The sequence below is a fragment of the Ranitomeya variabilis genome, chromosome 7 (assembly GCF_051348905.1).
Source record: "Ranitomeya variabilis isolate aRanVar5 chromosome 7, aRanVar5.hap1, whole genome shotgun sequence".
NCBI classification, from domain to species: domain Eukaryota; kingdom Metazoa; phylum Chordata; class Amphibia; order Anura; family Dendrobatidae; genus Ranitomeya; species Ranitomeya variabilis.
This window is the reverse complement of record NC_135238.1, coordinates 2,448,590-2,454,508: the sequence shown is the minus strand read 5'-3', so window position 1 is coordinate 2,454,508 and position 5,919 is coordinate 2,448,590. Positions and strand designations below refer to the sequence as shown.

Sequence of the window (5,919 nt, the reverse complement as noted above, 5' to 3'; positions counted from 1 at the left end):
CGCCCATCGCCGGCGCAGATGCGCCCATTGCCGGCGCCCGCGCAGAAGCGCCCATCGCCGGCGCCCGCACAGAAGCGCCCATCGGCCTGCGCAGCTAGTACTCACAGCTATCGTGAGATTTCGGCAAGTCTCGGGCATGCGCCGTAGGGCCAAGATGGCGCCCGGAAAACGCGCATATGGAGCTGCCCGCCGGGCTCCCGGTCCTATGCAACCCCTTAATGCGCGGCTCTGCATGCCGGGTGGCAATGCAGTGTGCAGGCTGACGCTTTCTCTGGGAGGGCCGCGCCACTCCTCCCGCAATCACAGAGGGACCCCCCTGGATGTTGCAGCTGCTGCATCTTACCTGGGGAGGTGACCGCGAACTCCATGTCACCTCCCCCGCACACCCTAGAGGCCCACTAGCCCCAGCGGTGGCGCTTCGGGTGACCACGCCAGCCGAGGCAGAGGGACCCCAGCTGCCTGAGTCGGACTGATTGGCCCCGGAATCCCACGTCGATCTTCTCTGGTAAGTCCGTAGGTCTCCCATCAAGGACAGGAAACCAACTGATGCGGGAGAGTGGTACCGCCTTTTTATCTGTAGGTTTCCTGTTCTTGGTGGGCTGATCCCCTCTCTCCGTGGTGCCGTCATGGGCGACAGAGAAAACAAACAATTTAATACACCGGAGAAGTACTTCTTCTCAGCGGCGAAGCAGGAGCCATCAGACACTGCGTTCTTCTGATAGGGCTCTGTCGCGGTAACTCCGTGACATATTGTTTAAGCGATCAGAACTCCGCTGTATTCGTTTTCTAGTTGTAAATCCTACATATTGCATCTTACATAAATCCACAACAGATGGAATATATGATGTGGTATCGCAATTGATGAATTCTTGAATGTGATAAATGTCTCCTGGAGAAGAATATATGTTTTTTTGTTTTGTCCACAGTAAAGTCAGATGTGACATCATTTGAAGTTACATCTTTTAAGTGTATCGTCAGAAATATGCCATAATGGTAACCCATGGCATATTCTCCTTCACGCTGTCATGACCTGACCCATCTGCTTCCATCCACAGGTACATTTGAACTGTCTGCTAACCTGGAATTCCCACTGCACCCCTGAATCCATGCACCTCTCTCCCCCGTTCTTCCTTGGTACGCTGCTACTTTCTCCCCGACTTTAATTCAATGAATCATACTTCTAATTTACTGCATGCTGATTGATATATCCATGCTTTTCCCACCTAACACTATCCTCCCATCTTATCCTATCTTTCTTCAGCTTTGATGGCAGTCAAATGTTCATTTAACTGCAATCTGCTAATTGTCCCCTGCTGTGGACTGTCCTCCACCTCTTTCCTCTCTCACCTGGCTTCATTTCTTGGACACTTGAATGGTATAAGTTGAATGGTCTTGGTCAGATTTGTCTTTAGATGTGACATCATTTGAAGTGACATCATTTAAGTGTATCATCAGAAATATGCCAGGAATAGTCCAGGAATCGGCCAGACGGTAAGACTAATCACTGTATTCTAATTTTACTTGCTTCTCCTTTCCTCCCCTGCTATTCAACCATACTCACATTTGCCCTCACTATTTTCGCTCCACTAATCCTCACTCTCATTCGCTAACCCCTACCCCTGCACCCTCAAACCAAATAACTACTGTATCTCCCCCTCTCTCCCACCCCCTGACCTCGCTTCACCCGCAAACGTGCTCTACAACCTCACACCTCACTTACTAGCATATAATATAAGCTGACTGCTCTCCTTCACCCACCTGCTTTCCCTTCCCTTTTTTTTAAATTTTCACTGCTGGTGACATATCCCGAATCCTGGCCCCCCGCCTCATACATCCCACTAATCCTCACCCCTGTCCTTCTCACACTATGAGAAACTACCGCAATCCCTTACACTTAAAACCTGTGCAACTGACCCCCACCCCGCTGCTTCCTTTCTCTGGGACACTTTGGAATGCCCGCTCTGTCTGCAACAAGCTCCACGTGATCCTCGATCTCTTTACTTCCCGCAAACTTTACTTTCTGGCCCTCACAGAGACCTGGCTGACACCCCCTGACACGGCCTCCCCTACTGCACTGAGTTACGGTGGCCTACACTTTACCCACACTCCTCGTTCTGGCAACAGACATGGCGGGGGAGTGGGTTTCCTTCTTCTGAAGACTTTGCCACCTACTTTAAAAACAAGATCGACCAAACAAGGCAAACCTTTACTGTTCCACCACCCCAACCACTCCACATACCAGATCTCTGCCCTTCCACAATAACTTCCCTCTCCAACATCACTGAAGGAGAGCTTACTTGCCTCCTTTCCAAATCACACCTCACCACCTGAGCACTTGACCCCATCCCTTCCCGCCTGCTCCCCAACCTCACTAACATGCTCATTCCAGCCCTAACCCATCTCTTCAACCTATCGCTCTCTTCTGGTACTTTCCCCTCTGCTTTCAAACATGCCACCATCACACCTATCCTCAAAAAAGCTAACTTTGACCCAACTGCTATGCCCAGCTATCGCCCCATATCACTGCTCCAGTTTGCTTCCAAACTCCTTGAGCAGCATGTCCATGGTCATCTTTCCTCCCACCTCTCATCTAACTCTCTCCTTGACAACCTCCAATCTGGCTTCCGCCCCCACCACTCCACCGAAACTGCTCTGACCAAAATTACTAATGACTTACTCACAACCAAAGCTAACAGAGAGTTCTCCATCCTCCTCCTTCTCGACTTGTCTTCTGTTTTCAACACAGTCGACCACTGCCTACTGCTTCAGATTCTTTCTTCCCTCTGCATCAAAGGCCTTGCCCTGTCCTGGATTGCCTCGTACCTTTCCAACCACACATTTAGCATTTCCCACTCCCACACTACCTCCTCATCCTGCCCCCTCTCTGTTGGGAGTCCCTCAAGGCTCTGTCCTAGGGCCCCTACTTTTTTCCATCTATACCCTTGGCCTAGGACAACTCAAAAAGTCCCATGGCTTCTAGTACCACCCACTGTATATGCAGACGACACTCAGATCTACCTCTCTGCCTCAAATGTCACCTCTCTTCTGTCCAGAATTCCGGAGTGTCTGTCAGCCATATCCTCCTTCTTCAAATCTCGCTTCCTAAAACTCAATGTAGACAAAACCGAACTCATCATTTTTTCCCCATCTCGCGTATCCCCCTACCTGATCTATTATGGTAAACGGCATCACGCGCTCTCCCGCACCTGAAATCCGCTGCCTCACGGTAGCTCTCGACTCTGCCCTGTCCATCAAACCGCACATCCAAACTCTTGCCACCTCCAACTCAAAAATATTGCCAGAATCCATCCCTTCCTCAGCCCACAATCTACTAAAACTCTTGTGCATGCCCTCATCATCTCCCGCCTCGATTACTGCAACACCCTCCTCTGTGGCCTCCCCGCTAACTCTCTTGCACCGCTCCAGTCTGTCCTCAACTCTGCTGCTCGGCTAATCCACCTCTCTCCTTGCTACTCCCCTGCTTCACCCCTCTGCAAATCCCTCCACTGGCTCCCAATTCCCCAACGAATCCAGTTCAAACTACTAACACTGATCTACAAAGCCATCCACAACCTGTCCCCTCCCTATCCCTCACGTAATCTTCGATCCTCCCAAGGCCTCTTACTCTCCTCCACACTTATTCGTTCCTCACACAACCGCCTCCAAGATTTCCCCCGAATATCTTTCATCCTCTAGAATTCCACGCCTCAGCACGTCCGATTATCCACCACCCTCGGATCCTTCAGACGGAACCTGAAAACCCATCTCTTCAGGAAAGCCTACAGCCTGCTATAACCATTCTGCTGCCTCACCAACCACCGGAGCTGCCGCCCCACCAACCACCCGAGCCGCTGCATCAACCACCCGAGCTGCCGTGTCGCCACCACCAGAGCTTCTGCCACCTCACCACCACCAGAGCTTCCGCCTCACCACTACCAGTGCTGCAGCACACCAACCTCCTGTCTCTTTCTCATTATCCAGTAGAATGTTATTCTGCAAGGACAGGGTCCTCTCCCCTCTGTACCAGTCTGTCATTGTAAATTCGTTTACTGTTAACGATATCTATGACCCTGTATGTAACCCCTTTTCACATGTACAGCACCATGGAATTAATGGTGCTATATAAATAAATTATAATAATAATAATAATAAAGGCGCATGTGTTACATCCATTTCCTGCACACTTGACAAAAATTTGGGGTTTTAACCAACAGGTCTTTATGGTTGGACTTTGAAACAGTCTCGGTGAAAGCATGGTGCCCAGGGTCCGACCTCTTTTTGCCACAGACCTACAGCCCTCAGACAGGATTTTTCTAAATGTGTCATCTTGATTGATGACTGGAAGATTTTTTTGGATAATATTTTTGACTTGATTATATTGTAGGATGTGGAAACAGTAACAGATGCATCATTAGTTATATTGGATAGAATATTTTTCTTATCACATAGGTTGAATTCTTGCTTTATTTTTCACTTTGGTGAATGCGTCTTGAACCCACTGACTTCCATATCCCCGTTATCACAATCGGTTATGTACAACATTACTCTCCGCAAGGAAACAGTTGTCACCTGAACATGCGTCTAGCACCTAACTTTCTCCATAGAGGACGGCCCTGGTAGTAGGTGTGGGGTGACAGCTTGTCGATTGGAGGATAGTATTGCCGGATATGCTTTTCCTGTACAAAGATGTATGTACACAGTCAGCAATGCACTCTCCTTCCAGCAAAATACCCCAAAATTAAATTTGATTGGAAAGTGAATCAGTCGTGAATTTGAAATCAAATGTATTACCATTTAGATTTATAACAAATTCAGAAAATGCTAATGTACTTCCCACCCACTAGGAGGAGGTCGTCTACATGTCGACCATACCTCCTGATGTGGGTGGAGAAGGGACTGTCAGGGTGGAAAATGAATTTCTCCTCCGACCAAGCCATATACAGTATGGCGAGGAAAGGGGGAGAATTTAGCACCCATTGGTGCCCCAAATACTTGTAAGAAAAACGTAGAATTAAACATGAAATAGTTATGTGTCATCAGATCGTACAAACCAGTAATGATGTAGTGTCCAGATGGTATTGGGCAGCTGTGACCACAAGTGGATGTGGAATGCAGGAATACAGATTGGCCACATCTAGTGTGCAAAAGTGGTTTTCCCCCTCTAATGAAAATTCATCAAATTGCTGAATTTAAAGGGAACCTGTCACCCCGGTTTTTCACTCGGAGACAAAAATACCGCTACATAGGGCATGAGCTGTGCTTTACAAAAGTGTTTTTTTTCTACCTTGATTCCCCACCTAAGCTGCCGAAATTACTTACCAAAGTCGCCGTTTTCGCTTGTCAATCATGCTGGTCTGGTCTGATGGGCGTGGTGACAAAGCTGTTTCTTCCCCCAGATCTTGCTTAGGTTTCCGTTGGTGGCGTAGTGGTTTGCGACTGCGCAGGTGACGAAAAACAGCGCGCTCTGCGCTATTCCCCTGGTGATCGGTGGGGGCGGCCATCTTCCTGAAGCCGAGATGCGAACTCTGCTTCAGGAAAATGGCCGCCACGATCCCCATCTGCGCACGCGTGGCATCCCGCGGCCATTTTCCTGAAGTCCCGGGCAGCAGAGTGCTCCAACTGCGCACGCACGGCCACAGGAAGATGGCCGCCCCCACCGATCACCAGGGATATAGCGCAGAGCGCGCTGTTTTTCGTCACCTGCGCAGTCGCAAACCACTACGCCACCGACGGAAACCTAAGCAAGATCTGGGGGAAGAAACAGCTTTGTCACCACGCCCCTATGACCAGACCAGCATGATTGACAAGCGAAAACGGCGACTTTGGTAAGTAATTTCGGCAGCTTAGGTGGGGAATCAGGGTAGAAAAAAACACTTTTGTAAAGCACAGCTCATGCCCTATGTAGCGGTATTTTTATCT

General features: G+C 49.2%; 1 long non-coding RNA gene across 1 annotated transcript; it reads left to right on the top strand.

Annotated features, from left to right (window-relative positions):
* Positions 1 to 923: 923 nt before the first annotated feature.
* On the top strand, positions 924 to 3,903 carry LOC143784129 (uncharacterized). The gene is made up of 3 exons (XR_013217716.1): positions 924 to 1,055; positions 1,401 to 1,491; positions 3,697 to 3,903. It is a non-coding gene; the product is annotated as an uncharacterized LOC143784129 (long non-coding RNA).
* Positions 3,904 to 5,919: the final 2,016 nt, after the last annotated feature.